The sequence below is a fragment of the Trachemys scripta genome, chromosome 1, assembly GCF_013100865.1.
Source record: "Trachemys scripta elegans isolate TJP31775 chromosome 1, CAS_Tse_1.0, whole genome shotgun sequence".
In the NCBI taxonomy this organism is placed as follows: Eukaryota; Metazoa; Chordata; order Testudines; family Emydidae; genus Trachemys; species Trachemys scripta.
The window spans coordinates 332,377,004-332,396,003 of record NC_048298.1 but is presented as its reverse complement, the minus strand read 5'-3'; the positions used below and the strand labels follow the sequence as shown (position 1 = coordinate 332,396,003).

Here is a 19,000-nt window from a genome sequence, read left to right as displayed (position 1 = left end):
CCTTGGGTCTAGTACTTGGGGTGCCTCTTCTTATGAATCCTTCTATCAGAGAGCAGTTAGATATTGGCCTTGAAGTTTCCCTGCCCAGGATTCAATCTTGTAATGAGTGATCTTGTTGGGGACCTCTCTGCTGCTGCATTTTCATCCTCTTATCCATATGTAGCCAGCTACCTTATACATGCTTGCAGGCTGCTTTCCCTGGAGGTACAGTCCACACACCCCACAATCCTCATTGTGTGGTCTACCTCTGTTTTTGGTGAATATAGCTGCCGCTTTGCTTTGTGCCAAACACCTGCTCAGATCAGACTCCTACTCCAGGCTAATCCATTGCATCTAAACATCTTGGCTGCACACACTTTATTAGATGTTACAGCCCTTCTAGGAAAAGTGGCTGCTGTGTTCATGTTTCAGGCCCCTTTTTAGTTCGCTCTGGCTTTAGTGTCCTTTATCCCCAGCCAGCTACTTCTCCACAGGTTCAGCTTCTGCTACTAATGGCCCACTCCCCTGCTGGGTTTTCCTGGCCACACCTCTCACCGCTCAGGCTGCCTCCAACTGTTGCAGAATTCCCAGGGAGAGAATTCTCATCTAGGGACAGACCCTTCTAAAGGGTTTCTGGCTCCCTTTCCTCAAGGATATGGGACATGATCTGCTTTTCCACTCTCCTTGCTGAACATTCTCCTTCCAAGAGAGGAGAGAGAATAGTGACTCTGTTGTTCAGCAGATTCACCACAGTACTTAGTCACCCCATCCTCTGCATCCTCTGGCCTCTCTATACCAAGTCCATCCTGTATGCTCAAGGCTTTGCATCCTGCATGTTCTGGGTCCTCTCCCTACACAATTTAAATCATTTAAAGAACTTTCTTACAAAAGACTAAGGGAAACCTAGCCCCTGCTTTGAGATTTTAATAACATAGCCTGGGGCATGAAACTTACCTCAGAACACTTGGCTTTTGACTAGATCCTTTTTTGTATAAGTTGTTACAGTGCACATGTTCTCAAAAACGCTTCTTTCGGGGTTCTGAGGAACAGCTACTGCTATAATAGATACAACTGCTGTACAGACAGCTACAGCAATGTTAACCTCGGGCGTTAAGGAGCCTGGAAATCATGTAAAGAAACAGGTAAGAACAGCAGAAGTGCTGATAGAAGCTGATGTTAGACTTTCCTGTTCTGGCACTAGTGGACAAAACCAACCATCTCGTGGTTTTTACGTTGTTGTTGCCATAATAAAAAGGACGGTGAGGGAAACCTTGTTCTAGCCTGCAAGCTTGTTATAGTACAGAAGTGATATTCTTTTCTAGCTCATCTATCTCTGTTCTAGTTAAAGGGGTAGAGGAGCAAGTCCAAGTCCACTTCTTCATATCAGAATGTTTCATTTATTTGAGTCAAATTAGTCACTGGTGAATCTCTGCTGACTTCAGTAAAGGCTAGAAACGTCCATACATGTGTACCTGGGATCTCCAGAATGGATAGCAAGGGGCTAAAGAACAGAGCGATCCTGTTTAATCAGGAATTATGAAAAGTTGTTTTTTAAATTATAAGTTTTTTAATAAGCCAGGAGAAACCTGAAGTACAAACAACATTGTGGGGACCCTGCACAGGAGGGTGCGAATGAGCGTGCCTCCAGGGCTCGGGCTCTGGCTCTGTTCTGGGGCCCCCTCATATGGATAAGGCCAGGCCTCCAGCAATGTGTGATCAGCCCAGTGTAGGAGGTGCTCTTAGTCCTGAGCTGAAACTGGGATTTCTAAACACCTTCCCCCATCTCCATCTACCAGTAGCCTCTGACTTTCCCTCCTCTCGTTCTCACCCCACTGGAGATGTGCAGGCACCCTCATAGGATTGTGAGCATCCTACACTTCCCTTATGTGTTTGCAACCCTCTTTCAGCACCCATACCTTTCCCAGTAGTGGTGGGAAATTGAGAGCAAGTGTTTGTGTGCATTTCCCAGGAGAAGGCTGGGGGAGGTTCATTGTGAAAAGAAGTCATACATTGTGAACAGGTCACTTCTGGCACCGCCTGGAATAGAGATCAAGTCCCCAAAATGGCAAACAGTAGCTCTAATATACTCAGTCAGGCTGTCTTTTTTATATTGAATATGTCAAAGGTATGTGCTTGGCTACCCATTTTGTAACAACTTCAGTAACCGCTGCTGTAGACTACATTCTCCTCCCAATGCCACAAACTGAACCCAGGAATCCTGATTCCCACTATTCTGTTTCTAGCAAATATTTGTGTAGCCCACAGGCAATGTATGTCAGGTCCCTTTTAGCGATCATGGGCCATACAGGGTCAGATACTCCTTTTGCTTAGTGATAGAGGCCTCTCGTAAGTCTAATTTGCAGGTCCAATATGTAAATCTTGATGCTGACTCATAGAGATTCTTCTGTTTGCAAGAGATGGAACTTCTGTTATTTCCCCCCTCCCCAGTTTCTTTTGTAATAGATTTTCCGGAGTTGGTGAGTGAACTTCTTTGAGTGTCTATGTTTACATGAGTAGAGGCATGTCTGTATGCTCATCTGCATATGCTTTTTATTGTTGCATGCCTGGGGGTCTGCAATGAGGGGCAGGGAGTGGAAATATTTCAAATCAATCCACCCCAGACAAATATTCATTCCCTTTCACTGTCCCTTGTGCAGTAATAACAATGTGACTTTTAGAAAGAGTATAAAGTCTGGACAGGGCAAAATGAGAAGACACCCCTCTATGTGTAAATCCCCTATGGGATCCCTCTAGGTGGTAGTATTGATCATAGGAACATATGGAGGCTTCTGGATGGCCCAAGATATTGGATGGTGAAGATGCATGATCCCCTACAATATCTGGGGGCAATGACCCATTTCTTTGGGTTTCCTGACCTCCATTTGTGCTCTTTGTTTCAGCTCTTGCCTATTTGCTGTTTGACGAAGAACCCTCAATTGGTAGAAATATCTTTGCCATCTTTGAGCAGATGAACTGGCCTGCACCGCACAGACAGTCCTTCTCACTGAGAAGCCACTTCTACTACAGCTTCTCATGGTAACTCTGAAAGAATGGCAGCTGTTTAATCAGCCTGAGGGGAGTCACTGTTGAGCTCCTCCAAGATATTGGAGTAGTTGACAGTGAGGATACAGGGGGGGCACCTGGGATATGTTATGTTTTAGGTCACAGTGAAAAGGTAGAGGGTATTTCTCCTAGAGATTTTGGGGGTCTTTTTGCTTTAGTTTTGACCTGTATTTCCTCTTTGTTACCCACTCAAGGGTTTGTAATTTGTCCTGAAACTCTGTCCATAGCACCTGTCCCACTACACATTTATACTGCGCTCATTATTGTAGTATCTGAACATGCCCTTTGTTTCCATCAGATTGGCACAGGAAGCCAGAAAAAATTGGACAGTTGCTCTCCTGAAAAGGCTCTCCTCCTACTTCTGTTGGTAAACTTTGTTTCATACATTGTATATGAGTAACATGCATTAACAGCACCAAGTATTGCCAGCATTGCCAGAACTTGTCTAGTTTATTTGCCAGGAAGGTTTTGCTGTAGTAATCTAAAGTCGAACCAATGATTTACCATAGACATATTGTAGTTTAATTGCTGTAGAATCAGGCCTAGAAGTGTTTTGACAAATGGCCGCGTGCTCCCCAAAGGATTCTAATGCATTCTACTTGAGCTCAGTTCCCAGACCACTGCATTGTTCCTTCAGTGCAGCTACAGGGTGAGCCCTGAGGGACTCTCGCTTCTGGCTCCAAGTGCCTAGCACATGCCGGGCATGACCAACTCCAGTGTCAGGTGGGGAGTTTGACCGGGGCGGTAAAACTGCCAAAAGCTAGTGAAGGTGTCCGAAGGCAAGATCAGGAAAGATAGAAACCTTCCATGGAGCAGAAGGGCAAAAAGCTCAGTGTAGCTGCAGACATGCCAATCCTGGTGCTCAGCATGTGTGTTTAGATTAACACTGTTCATTTGTTCTCCTATAAACCCTCATTCATAAAAGGATTCTTTCCCTAACAGTGTCTCTTGTATTAAAACTTCTCCAGACCAGGGAACAACCACCATGGAATACCAATGCACGGGGGAGTCAGTCCTGCCCCCTATTGCGATGCTGCCTCATCACAGAATGTAAAGCAAGAACATCACTGTACAACAGAAGGGGATAGACTGTCAACTTGCCAGAAGGCTGGTGGCTGAAACTTAATTTGTAGATAGGCTTGTATAAATGTTTGCACCTTTCTGATTTTTAATAAAACGTGCCCTATTTCCTTAATTTTGCTAGTTGTGGTGTTGATGTTTGTGATGTGGACACCTGTCTGTATTTAAAACTAGACTAAGATACCAACTCAAACCACAAGTTGCTACCATAATAAAAATGATAAATAATTGCCCTTAGGCCACCAGTTGTCAGAGGCAAAGAATTTTATTACTACGGCCCTGGGGCAAACTGCCAGATACTGCAGGGTCTGAAATTCTCTCTATCCTGTTGCCAGTTCCCTTCCTACCAGACCCCTGGTTTAATCCTCTGAGTTGAGGGTTAAAACCCTTGTAATAATTTCATTATTATGGAAGATAGAACTCAATGGCATTCTCTGCATCTGAAATAAGTAGGTGGTTTCAGTCTGATTCCCAATGGAGAGGTAGGTGAACTTAAGAATGGCCAAACTGGGTCAGACCAAAGGTCCATCTAGCCCAGTATTCTATCTTCCGACAGTGGCCAATGCCAGGTGCTCCAGAGGGAATGAACAGAACAGGTAATCATCAAGTGATCCATCCCCTGTCGCCCATTCCCAACTTCTATCAAAAAGAGGCTAGGGACACCATTCCTGCCCATCCTGGCGAATAGCCATTGATAAACCTATCCTCTATGAACTTATCTAGTTCTTTTTTGAACACTGTTATAGTCTTGGCCTTCACAACATCCTCTGGCTAGGAGTTCCACAGGTTGACTGTGTGTTATGTGGAAAAAATACTTCCTCTTGTTTGTTTTAAACCTGCTGCCTATTAATTTTATTTGGTGACCCCTAGTTCTTGTGTTAGGAGGAGGAGTAAATAATACTTCCTTATTTACTTTCTCTACACTGGTCATCATGATTTTATAGACCTCTATCATATCCTTCCTTAGTCATCTCTTTTCCAACTGAAAAGTCCCAGTCTTATTAATCATTCTTCATATGGAAGCCATTCCTTACCCCTAATCATTTTTGTTGCCTTTTTCTGTACCTTTTCCAATTCCAATATATCTTTTTTAAGATGGGGTGACCACATTTGCATGCAGTATTCAAGATGTGGGCATACCATGGATTTATATAAAGGCAATATGATAATTTCTGTCTTATTATCTATCCCTTTCTTAATGATCCCAACATTCTGTTAGCTTTTTTTGACTGACGCTGCACATTGAGTGGATGTTTTCAGAGAACTATTCACAATGACTCCAAGATCTCTTTCTTGGGTGGTAACAGCTAATTTAGATCCCATCATTCTATATGTATAGTTGGGATTATGTTTTCCAATATGCATTGCTTTGCATTTATCAACATTGATTTTCATCTGCCATTTTGTTGCCCAGTCCACCCAGTTTTGTGAGATACTTTTGTAGCTGTTTGCAGTCTGCTTGGGACTTAATTATCTTGAGTAGTTTTGTATCATCTGCAAATTTTGCCACCTCACTGTTTACCCCTTTTTCCAGATCATTTATGAATATGTTGAATAGGACTGATCCCGGTACAGACTCCTGGGGGACACCATTATTTACCTCTCTCCATTCTGAAAACTGACCATTTATTCCTACCCTTTGTTTCCTATGTTTTAACCAGTTACCAATCCATGAGAGGACTTTCCCTCTTATTCCATGACAGTTTACTTTGCTTAAGAGCCTTTGTTGAGGGACCTTGTCAAAGGCTTTCTGAAAATCCAAGTACACTATATCCAATGGATCCCCCTTGTCCACATGCTTGCTGACCCCCTCAAAGAATTCTAGTAGATTGGGGAGGCATGATTTGCCTTTACAAAAACCATGTTGACTCTTCACCAACAAATTATGTTAATCTATGTGTCCTGACAATTTTGTTCTTTACTATAGTTTCAACCAGTTTGTTGAACCTGTCTTGTGTTTTGTTTCAGCCATTGTATAACCTGTTTACCACATGATAAAAATAATCAGAACAGAACATGAATATAATAGAGGAGAGACAGCAGACGTGGGTGTTCAAGAAAGACAGACACATTGACTGGATGCTTGAAATACTAAAACCAAGATACATGACTTTACAAGGAAATGAGAAAAAAATGGCTTGGGTATGGAAATTTAAATTAAATGTAATGGAAATACTATATTTCTAATATCATTTATACAAATATTTTTTTGATATTTCAGAAAAATAGAGTGAAATAACTTTGTCACAGGTAACCTATATGAAATCAAATAGAAATCAGTTTCAGAAGTCCTTTCAGCAAGTTTCCAAGCCCATTCTTGTTGCACAGAAATTATAAGCCATCTACACAGATGTTACTCATGAACTGTAACTGGTAAACCATTAAATACCAAGCCAGAACAGAACAGACCACATCCTCTTGTAAACAAATTTTCATCTGAAGAACAATAAAATTTAACTATCACTCTGTTTTGTTACTGCTTGGGCCAAAAGTGGCCTATGACCATTTTCAAGATCTCTTGCAAAAGAAAATGTCACAGCTTCATCAAGTAATTACAAAAATATTCCTAAATTTATTTACATTGGTGCACTTTGCGAAACTAAACTCACATTGACTCTTCATTTCTTTCTCCAACTCAGCAAAAACTGGAGAGAACGGAACACCTCTTTAAAGCTGAATTTGTAGCTAAATAATAATAATTTTATATACCTCCCAGTACACCTTACAAACTGTACAGAGGAACGATGCCACCATCACATTCTACCCCTAGTTTCTTGTTCTGAGTGCCTTCCAGGAGTAAACAAACAATGATCTCCCACCCACTTCCTTGCTCGTGAGAGGCAGGCTTACAAATTCTGTAACTGTTTAATGGTACAGAGCAAAATTTTGCAACAGTTTAATATGAGTGTTGAATTATTATTGTTTCAAGACGGGCATGTAGAAAACAGAATGCACTGAGAAATCCACAGCTGAAGATTCATTGGTGGTTTTTTCCCCCCATAACGGTTGTAATCTGACTTCTTGTGCAAATGATTTGAATGAGGAGATGATGGCAGCTTGGTGTAGTGGAATAGGGCACTTATTCTAAGCACTCAGGGCAGTGTGGAAAAATTCATAGAGAGATGTGAGAGAGGAACAATGGGACAGCAAGACTGGCTGAGCAAAGGGATCCTTGTATCCCCCGAATTTACCATGAATTTATATAGGCAGAATTTAATTGCTCAAGCTGAATTTGGTTAGGACACCACTTCTCTAATGAAGAATGTAATGGGATCTTTGAGGAATGAAACTGAGCAAGGGAAAATTTATTAGGCTGAATATCAGGAAGTATTTTCAAATTGTGAGATCTATTACAGTTGTTCTCAACCAGGGGTCTGGGGCTCGCTGGGGGAATGCGATCAGGTTTCAGGGGGCCCGCCAAGCAGGGCCAGCGTTAGACTTTCTGAGTCCCAGATCAGAAAGCTGAAGCCCGGGGTCCCGAGTCCTGCCTCCCAGGGCTAAAGCTGAAGCCTGAGCAACTTATCTTCACAGGGCCCCCTGTGGCATAGGGCCCCGGGCAGTTGCCCTGCTCGCTACCCACTAATGCTGGTCCTGGCTTTTTATGTAGAAAAACAGTTGTTGTGGCACAAGTGGGCTGGGGAGTTTTTATAGTATGTTGTGGAGGCTTCAGAAATAAAAAGATTGAGAACCCTTTTTGTATTCAACTCTAATCATCTCCCAGAAGATGTGGTGGAAGCCCTATTGCTTGAGATGCTTAAAATTAGACTAGGCAAAGCTTTGGGGGCACGCTGTAGAGAACAATCTACAATCTTGCTGTGGGGCTCAGAGATGGGCTTAGTGCCCTGATAGGTCATTTCCATCTTTGATTACTAGGATTATGGATATACAATCCTACTAGAGGAGAAAGCAATCTAGAAGACTCTTCTGGAGAGTCAAACATCTGCTGGGAGCAAGGAAGAGTGGGGAGGAAGGGAAATTTCAGACTCCTATGGAGGTTAAGGGTAACCCATGCTTTTTCCCTCCTCTAATGGCTAGACCAGGGTAGACAACCTGTGGCACACGTGCCAAAGGCAGCACGCAAGCTGATTTTCAGTGGCACTCTCACTGCCTGGGTCCTGGCCACCGGTCCGGGGGGCTCTGCATTTTAATTTAATTTTAAATGAAACTTCTTAAACATTTTAAAAACCTTATTTACTTTACATACAATAGTTTAGTTATATATTATAGACTTATAGAAAGAGACCTTCTAAAAACATTAAAATGTATTACTGGCATGCGAAACCTTAAATTAGACTGAATAAATGAAGACTCGGCACACCACTTCTGAAAGGTTGCTGACCCTTGGACTAGACTCTATAGGGAAATTTATGAGTAGCTACTGTCTTTGAGCTGGTAGACTTTGTCCTTTTGTGCGACCAGTAAGAGATCTGTGATTTTAAGAACCAGAGGGCCTGGGTTCAAAGTATTGAACCTGCCCATTTCTAAACCTGCAGAGAGAACCTCCTGAGTTTGGGGATGTTAGCAGAGGACACCTTACAAGAATGGAGCTGTTCTTATGGTGTAGCGTATAGGAATTGGATAGTATTTCTTTAGTTTGATAGCCCTTTAGTGGGCCTCCTCTTATCTTCGATTACAGAAGCCACTGCAACGTAACAGAGCAGTAATATACATATATAGCTAAGCTGTGTGTGTGTAGAGACGTATATATCATACACACACACACATTAGGGGGGTAAATACCAGGCAGGGTGAAGAGCTATTTAAGCTAAAGGGCAATGTTGGCACAAGAACAAATGGATATAAACTGGCTATGAACAAATTCAGACTGGAAATGAAAACAAGGTTTCTCACCCTCAAAGGGCTGAGTTCTAGAACAGCCTCCCATCAGGAGTTGCATGGGCAAACAATTAGATTTTTAGAGAGAGCTGGACATGTCTGAGTGTGATTGTATGACAGGGTTGCTAACGATTGTAGGGGGCAGACCTCAGCAGCCTTGGGGCTCACTTCCAGTTTGTCTTATATTCCTAAAAGCTCATGCTTGAAGATTTCAGCTGGCCACCTGCAGGGGTCAGGAAGGTACGTTTCCCCTCCAATGTGTACTGTTTTTTGTTTTTAATCTCCTTCTGAAACATCAGGGATGGCCACATCTGGAGATGGGACATTGGATGGGGAGGGCCAGGGCTCTGAGGTGGCACCAAGCATTCTCTCTCTCTGCTGCTTGGCTGGCTAGTTCTTGTTTGCATGCTCAGGGTACAACTGATCACCGTATGTGGGATCAGGAAGGAATTTCCCCCCCCAGGTCAGAATGGCAGTGACCTTTTGGGGTTTCTCACCATCCTCTGCAAGGTGAGGGTGCTGGTCATTTGCCAGGATTATCTGGGTATATCTCATGTTCTCATTTCCCTGCCATTGTAGGGGGCCTTGGATACTGGTACACCTCGGCCCCTCTTATTCTCTGCCTGTGGCACATATTAGTCTAGTTTCTTGTGCACTGTAATACTTTGATTTAATTTCAGTTGGTTTAGTGTGCAGATATTGGGTGGTGATGGTGGCCTCTTATAGGCAGGAGGTCAGACTAAATGATCTGGTGGTCCCTTCTGGCCTTAAACTCTATTTCGCTATATAGTTAGTAAACACAGTTATTTGGAACCCAGCTCTGTCTGTGTGGTTTCCTCATTCTTAATTTTTACATTGAGAGCAAAAACACAAGATATATGGGATCAAGGGAAATATGCATGTTTTAACCTGGATAAATAAATATAATCTACTTCCTACTAGTGCCTGGATGCCAGGAATTCCCATCCCTCCTACACTTCTTTCCCTCCCCAACAGAAATGGCACCTGAAATGTCAACATTGGCAACTAGTTCACTGCTGATCAGTATAGCCAAAACATCCCCCAAACCACCCCCTCACCTTCCCTGATGCCAAAAGCCCCAGCTGTCCCAGCTTCCAAAACCTTAAGCTTTCCTCTCTCATTTGCCATATAAAATTCTGCAGTACACTGGAAATTAATTATTTAGGTGCAAAGTTATGTGACTGCTTTTTGACAAGAGTGGCTAGTCAAAGTTTGGGGCCCAGTTAGTATTGGAAATTGATGACGGAGTCTGGTATTTTCTTTGATGCAATCTTGTTTATTTACAAGGAATGTACAAAGTCCTGCTTCTCCAAAAGCAGAAGGAACCACAAACAGAATCAGTAATTTCTTATCTTACGCCCCCCCCCCCCCTCCAGAACCTCTCTTGGCTTCTCCCAGGCCTGCACTGTGCTTTTGGCTTGCTTTCTCTGCCTCTGGTGGGACACAACTGAGAGCATCAATTCAGGACTAATTGCTTAGAGCAGAGCAGTTACAGCCCAAAGCTGGAGTTCCTTTACTATTAAGGCAAACCAAACCAGCCAAACCGAGAGGACTTCGGTCTCACCCCACTGGCTAACCATAAGTCATACAAGCAGTTCTCTTAGACACTCCAGTTTCCACCACCAGTGGCGCTCGTTATGGGGATGACTGGTTATGAAAACCAATACTCCCAGTAAAAGAAAAGTTCTCCCGATCCCAAAGGACCAAGCCCCAGACCTAGGTCAGTATACAAGTCTGATCTTATCCACAAATCACGCTGTTGCCAATCCTTTAGAATCTAAAATCTAAAGGTTTATTCATAAAAGAAAGAGACACAGATGAGAGCTAAAATTGGTGAAATGGAATCAATTACATACAGTAATGGCAAAGTTCTTGGTTCAGGCTTGTAGCAGTGATGGAATAAGCTGCAGGCTCAAATTAAGTCTCTGGAGTACATCCACAGCTGGGATGGGTCATTCAGTCCTTTGTTCAGAGCTTCAGTGTAGCCAAGTTCCCCCAGAGGTTAGAAGCAGGACTGAAGACCAAATAGAGATGATGCAGCTGCCTTTTATAGTCCTTTTGCCATGTGGCTTGTGCTTCCTTTGTTCCAAACACAAGCTACCCAGCACATGGCATGGAAAAACCTTAGACTTCTGTCCATAGGCATGTCCCATGCCTTGCTGAGGCACAAGTTGTATCTGCCTTCTCTCAATGGGTCAGTTGTATAGCTGATGGTCCTTAATGGGCCATCAAGCAGGCTAGGTGGTGCTGATGCCAAATTGTCTGGGGTGTCACCCAGAAGCATAGCACAAGTTTGAAATACAGACAGTATAGAGCCAATACTTATAACTTTAAATACAAAAATGATACATGCATACAGATAGCATTATCATAACCAGCAAATCATAACCTTTTCATGGACATCTTACATGACCTCCTTTGTACAAGATTTGGTGCCACTTTAGGACCGTGGTTGCAACAATGATCTATATGGTCATAGTTCATGTCAATAACGTCACCCCCCCCCAACAAAAAATTGATGCAGGAAGGGATAACACAAACATCGCTGACTGCATCCCAAGAGCTCCCCATTCTTGGTTCTGTCTTACTACAGCTAGTATTGGATTATAAACTGTATCAGTGTATAACAGAAATGGTATATCAAAGTCATGTTCAATAACAGGATTGAATCTCTTTACAAACTCAAGGTGAAACTTGGTTAGAACAATAGTGGATTGGACCTGCTCTTGCAGCATGGCTCCTGTATGTCTCATGTGAGCTTTCCAAGAGCTAAAGACCATAGCTACTTTATCCATACAAGCTCTGGCAATGTTTGGAACCCAATTAATATCAAGACAATGTAGATATTAATGTTGTTCATAGTATAGGAATCTTGGCATTTAGCCATAAAAGCAATATGGTAATGTGCCTCAGTTTCCCTTTGCATACAGCACCTAGCCCCTGTACAGCTGCGCCACTACCGGCGGTGTAGTGACCTGCAGATCCCCATTTTGTCATGGATAATTTTAGTAAAAGTCACGGACAGGTCACAGTTTCTGTAAATTTTTCTTTGTAAATATATTCTAGCTAGTACAGATACATCCCAATGTAGCACAAGATAAGATGGTTTGACAGAATAATGAATAGGGATGTTTTGTTTAATATATCAGGAACAAAGGGAGGTAACAAACATATGTCATGAAATACATAAGGTGGTGTGTAAGTTGTGTATTTTAGTTGTTTGTTTCAGCCTATAAATGTCGGGGTACTTCACCATAATCCTTTATGTAGCCAAGGGACAGCGGAGATTTCCACTGCTGACTGAGCCACTCCTTGCCATGGGGCACTCGTGTTAGCGTACCTGTAACCATGGTGCCAGGGTGCTAGGCCTGTGCCTCAAGGGCAATAAACCTGGCTGAGTACCTTTATCACAGAACCATGCCTATGGTCATTCTTTATGAGTAACATGGAGGTCTGCTGAAGGAGCGGCTGCCTTATCTGCTGTTAATAATAATAAATAATATTGGGTTCCAAGGATAGCCTGAACAGCGTTACTAAGGCAACAACATTCCAGTTTTCAGAACTTAACAACACTGGGTAGTTCTATCGAGGTTGCTAAACCAGCTATCTGCATGGAGCTGGACAGCCTGCTGATAGAGCACATATGCGAGCCAACTGACAAGTGGGACTTCCATGTCACATCACTTCGTCAGGACAACAACTAGATTAACTTCTCCCCAAACTGGCTGCTTGATAAACAAAGTCATGGTCATTTTGCCAGTGTGTAACTGACCAATCCCACCACCCTTCCAGAACCTTCTTTCTGGTCTCTATAACATCTCTGATTAACTGCCAGTATATAACAGATTGACTGTCATTTCCTTCCAGAGCCACCTTCCCCGTCCTCTGCAACATCCCTGACCAACTGCCATTGCCTTCCTAACCCTTCCCACTAGTTTCTGTGACACAGCTGACTAAGTTTCAATATGTAACAGACAGACTGACTTCCAGGGCCTTCCCCCCAGGTTCTCTCTATCATCCCTGAATAGTTGTCAGTCTGTCACTGACCATCTGCCATGCTTTTATAGAATTTCCTCTCAGACTGCCAGTCTGTCAATTAGGAATGCTTGAAAATTTTCTCTCAGAAAATTGGGGGGTTGACTAAAAAAGTCCACACTTTTTTTGCTTTCTGCAGAAAATTTCATTTTTTTGTTGACCTATTTTGAGAGAAAACAGAAATATTTTGGCTGAAAATTGGAGTTATAGAGCCTTATGCTAATTGTAGTTTGCCCTTTGGGTCCCCATTCTCCTCTATGGGCTGGGATCCACAGGTGGACTACATCTCCCATAATGCACCATGGCCAGGGACTCCAGGAGCCACAGAGTCCTCCAAGAGGGGAGACTGTGATGCATTATGGGCAATGTAGTCTAGTCCTACAAGAGCATGGGGACAGAAGGAGAAAATCGCAACTTTCATTTTGGGCCAAAGTACTTTGGCTTTTCAGGTTTTAGACCAAAAAAAAATTGAATTTTCCCATGGAAAACTTCGGGGGGGGAAGTATATTTTTCATTTTTGTTGACAATTTTGATGTAATTTCTTTTGGATGAGCTCTAGTCTTAGTGGCTAACTGTCTTCATCGTCCAAATCCTTCCTGCCAAGTCCCTGGATCATTCCTGAATAATTACTAGTCTGTCACTGACTAAGTGCTGTCCTTGAGAAGTGGAATGCCCTTGTGCTTCAGCCACTGGACTAGACCTCAGAAGTCTGTGTTCAGTTCCTAGCTCTATAACAGCTTATGTGACCTTGGGCAGGTCACTTAATCTACACTGTGCCTCAGTTCTTCATCTGTGAAATGAGGATAATACTTCCCTACCTCTCAGGGGTCTTATGAAGATAAAATCTATTAATGGGTGTGAGATGGTGATTAGGGCCATATAAGAACCTAGATAGGCAAATCCTCTCCTAGAAGCTTCCCTCAGATCCCTGTAATATTCCTGATGTAACTGCCAATTTGTAACTGACTAACAGCCACCCCCCTGCAGTTCCTCAGACCTGAGTTACACCCCTGACTAAGTGCCAGTCTGTCACTGACCATCTGGCATCCTCTTTCAGAATCTTCCCCTAGGGCCCTGTAACTTCCCTGACTAATTAGCTGCTTTTAGTAAAAAAAAAAAAAAAAAATGGCCACCCTCAGGTCCCTGCACATCCTTGGTTGACTGCCTAGCTGTACTATACTAACTGACACCTTCTTCCAAGACCTTCCCCCAAGGTCTCATAATATCCCTGACTAACTGCCCTTTTCACTGACCAGCTGCCATCCTCTTCTAGACTCTTCCCTCAGGTCCCTGTAATGTTCCTGATGTAACTGCCCATCAGTAAGTGGCCACCTCCCCAGTGCCACTACCACCTCCAGAGCCCTGACTAACTGCTGGTCTGTCACTGACCTTCTGACATCCTTTTCTAGAACCTTTTCTCTGCCTCACTGTAACTTCCCTGGCTAAATGGCAGCTTTTAATTGACCACCTACTAGCCTCTTCCAGAACATTCCCTCATGTCCCTATAATTGCTCTGACTTCCAGTCTGTTGTTGACTGACACCTTCTTCCAAAACATTCCCTTTAGTTCCAGTAACATCTCAGACTAACTGCCAATCTGTCAATGACCATGTGCCATCCTCTTCCTGATCCTTCCCCCCCGGGTCCTGTAATCCCCATGACTGACAGTCCATCTGTCACCAACCATCACTTGTCTTCCAGTGAATTTAGGTAGGTGGAATGTATTTGCCCAATCAAAATTTGTCACTATCCTTATGAAGGATGCCATGTAATCAATGACCACCTGTGTTCAGTATCTTGGTTTTAAGTCTCATTTAAAAAAATCATCCCTAATATTCCTGCGGTTGCCTGGTACCGTTATGTACCAGCTCCTGCTATTGAGCAAGCTATTCCCAGTTCCCCGTAATTGAGGGTAAGTGACGGGCTGTGACGGGTTGGATCACAGAAACCCCCTTGGGAGCTGCCACCCGANCATACATACATTTATAAGCACCCCCTCCCCATAAAGCCTTATGGGGTACACTGTCACACGGGCCATTTTATTTATGCTAAAGGTCATAGGCCTACTACACATATGCTAACTTGCTTAAGTCAATGTCTAACAGGACACAGGCCTGTATGTTCCTTGCATTACCGCTGAGTAAAATAAAAGGCTAAGCTAGCTCTCTGGGCTACAGTTCCTGTCCCCTCACACCTTTTGTAAAAGTAAACACTAGTTTCCTTTGCCAGATTTTCCTCCTCCTTCCCATTGTCATACTATACTCTGGCTGGGCTGCCACCTCCTGCCCCAGAGAGTCTTCATTTCAATGGTGCTTTCTGCATTATAAGCTATTATATTTGTCAAGAGGCCAATTCTTTATCATTTGATTGTATTTATTTCAGAGGTAATTCATTCATTTACCTCGGAGGCAGAACAGATATCTCCACTTCCTGTAGCTGCGTCTCTAGTTGATCACACTGCTATTGCTTTTAGTCTCTTCCTCCCGGCCAGTAGAGGGTGGCTATTGGTCATTTACATAGTGGGAGGATGGATTTATTAAACAAACAGCCGAGTTAGGATGACAATTGTCTGTGTTTAGTGCAACAAGTCTCAGAAAAAGAGTGATAGTGAAATAAATCCCTTGCCCGGGCCAATGTTTGGTTATGAGTGGATAAACAAACCCCTCTACAACCAAGTTGCTCTTTTATATGTGGCCATAACATAAAACACACTATTATGAAACATCTATTAATACTTAGCAACTGCAGGCATCTAGTTATTTTTATATAGAAAGCTCGCACGCATCCTGTTTATAAAACATCCTTGAACAGCCAGCATCTGAAGTGCTATAAAGAGGTATTGTTATAAATGTGATGGCAACAGATGTTTCTTTGGGGGGTAGCAGTGACATTAGAGCTGCTTGATTTACAAGCCAGAAAATACAGATCCAGGACTAATTTAAATATGGGCAATTATTGCACCTTGTTCTGAGATTTTGGAGGAATCTCACAACCTAAACAGAGAGAATAGGATAGTACTTGGATGATGGACAATTTAAACTCCTTACCTAAAATATCCATTCAGATCACATATTAACCTACTCACGTTTCCCACTAAAAGTAAATACATTAAGGTCCCAAACCAACTGTGGAGCGTAGTTAGGGTGTCTTCCCACTTTATCTTCCTTCCAACAATCTGGCTCAGTCTTTCTTGATCTGTTAGAGCAGGGGTCGGCAACGTTCGGCACGCGGCTCACCAGGGTAAGCACCCTGGCGGGCCGGGCCAGTTTTATTTACCTGCTGACGCAGCAGGTTCAGCCGATCGCGGCCCCCACTGGCTGCGGTTCGCCGTCCTGGGCCAATAGGGGCAGCGAGAAGCGGCGCGGGCGAGGGATGTGCTGGCCGCGGCTTCTTGCCACCCCCATTGGCCCGGGATGGCGAATTGCAGCCAGTGGGGGCCGCGATCGTCCGAACCTGCCGCGTCAGCAGGTAAATAAAACTGGCCCGGCCCGCCAGGGTGCTTACCCTGGCGAGCCGCGTGCTGAATGTTGCCGACCCCTGTGTTAGAGACATAGCTTGCAGACATGGTGTCTCAGCAGATGTTGGTTATATGTTTATATCATTATCAATTGGCTGGAGCCACATTTCCATTCAGAAGTTATTTATATTTTTTCACTCATTCAGTTCTTTTAGTCTTCATAAGAGGAAATTGCACTGGGTTAGAACTCAGGAAACTTGGGGGTTCAGTTCCTGGCGTTACCACTGAGCCAGTTACTTAATATCTCTGCTTGTGGTTCCCCTCCCACCATTTGTCTATGTAGAGGGTAAACTCTGGGACAAGCAATTATCTTGTGAGTGTGTGCAATGCCTAGCATAATGGGGTCTTAATCTCAGTTGGAGCGCCGAGGCACTACTGTAAAGAAGAACTCTGTGTGGCTCGAAAGTGTCTCTCTCACCAGCGGAAGTTGGTCCAATAAAAGATATTATTGTGACAGCATATACTTGTGTCTATACCCTACACCCTATTGTAATCATGTTTGTACAAGGTATGCCTTGTGAGGTATCATTTAATAACTCCTAATTTGCTGATCAATAATATCATGGCAAAATGCACCTAGCAGCGTTATATGTGAAGTTATAAACATAAGATGAGATTGTGACTAAAAGTGTGTTTTCCAGATAAGTCTGGGGAGTGGCCAAACCAGTTCCTCAGAGACAGGGGCCAAACTGATGCCTCAGCCAGGTGTAAACAAGAACCTGCTAAGTGGCCTAAGTGGAAAGGGGGCAGGGGCAAAATTCTACATCTTAGCAAACTAACAGCATGGAGTTTCCTTCCACACAGACTGCTTGTTGCCTTGCTCCTAGCTGGAAACATTTTTCAAGAGGGGGACTGGAACTATAAAAAGAAGGGGCAAACACCCCTCTCTTTCCGTGCCTATCACATTCTCTGCACCTGAAAAGACACAGCAGCCACTGGACTCCGGGGGAGGGGTCATGACCTAAAGAGTTTGGTCAGTAAGACTGCTGAAAGCACATGGTGAGAAAATTTTGCTTTGAATCTAATATAGTTTGTTAGGCACCAGTAAGTGTTTTCTTTAATTGGAAATCCGGCTCTGGCAGCAAGGCATTGTAAAGGGCACTCCAGGTTACAGGGCAGGGGTGACATAGCTACTCATTGGTCTGGATTGTACTCTGGTATGTCACAAGTACTTCACCCAACTTGTCTCTCTACTTGACGAGAGGAATATGACGATATCCCTCTCAGTAAAATATTTTTTCCAATACTTATTTTGTGAAGAAGCAAGATCCTGAAGTTGGAATCTAAGCCTGGGATTGATAAGTTAAAAATCCTAGCATTTATTTTATGAGGAAAACCACTTCCTCTACTGTTTGCACTCCAAGTCTTTGTTTGAGCAGCTAAGGATCTTAGCGTGGGATAAAAATGCAGGTGACAAAGACGGTACATAAGACAAAGGATGTGAAAGGAGTTAGTACTAATTACGCAACACACATTTCCTTCAGTGTTGTCATGCTGTCTGGAGTGGCTCATGACTGAATGCCAACTTCAGGGCAGACTGTGAAAAGCAGGACAGACACCCCAAACTGGTTATGTTCTATAATTAGATTTTACCAACCCAGTCACAAATGTGAACTGGATCACTTTAACCATCTTACCATGGAATCACAGACAGTCTCCCTGAGCACTCCTGTCTATCTTGCCACCAGGCAAACTGGACTTAGTGATAAATGGTCACTAACAGTAAAAATCACAACATATTCAGGTTGCTCCCAGTCCTAGACAAGACTGGCAGTCGGAGGGGCTCCCTCATCCCCCTCCATCCCCCAGTGGGGCTCCTGCTGGGGGGGGTTCCTCTTCCCCCCCAGCATGGCTACTGCTGGAGTCAGGGGGGCTCCTCTCCCTTTCCTCAGTGAGGGCTTCTTTTCCCCTAATCTGCCGCAGCACCCACCAGCCCTGGCCTAGCTGGGCTCCCTTGGGTCACCTGACACCTGCTGTGGCCAGAGTGGAGCCTGGCTGGGAGGGAGAAACCATACAGGTGGACACCATGGCCACCAGCCCAAGAGGTGCGGGGGCGGCCCCAGGTGAACAAGGGCTCGCTACACAGCTGCTGATAGCCCAGCACTCCCACCCACCCCAAATCCTAAGGCGTGTGTGTGAGTCTCACCCAGCCCTTGCCAGAGCAGGGAGATGGGAAACAGCTGATCTGAGCTTACCCACCAAACAGCTGATTGCAGCTGCTGCACACAGGCTGCCCCATTCCAAACAGCTCATCCGCTGAGGGACCCCCACACAACAACTGATCCCTGGCCACCAACAACTGGTCATCCCAGTGGGTGCTGAGCACCCCCATTTTTATCCATGGGTGCTCCAGTCCCGGAACACCCACAGAGTCGGCACCTATGCCTTTAGTGTGGGATACAGACATTACGAGTAAGATTAATGCATGCAGCAACTTACCAGCATTTCATAGTCTAAACACATTCTTACA

General features: G+C 43.9%; 1 long non-coding RNA gene across 1 annotated transcript; it reads left to right on the top strand.

Annotated features, from left to right (window-relative positions):
• Positions 1-655: 655 nt before the first annotated feature.
• On the top strand, positions 656-4,190 carry LOC117871299. The gene is made up of 3 exons (XR_004644196.1): positions 656-3,015; positions 3,341-3,409; positions 4,011-4,190. It is a non-coding gene; the product is annotated as an uncharacterized LOC117871299 (long non-coding RNA).
• Positions 4,191-19,000: the final 14,810 nt, after the last annotated feature.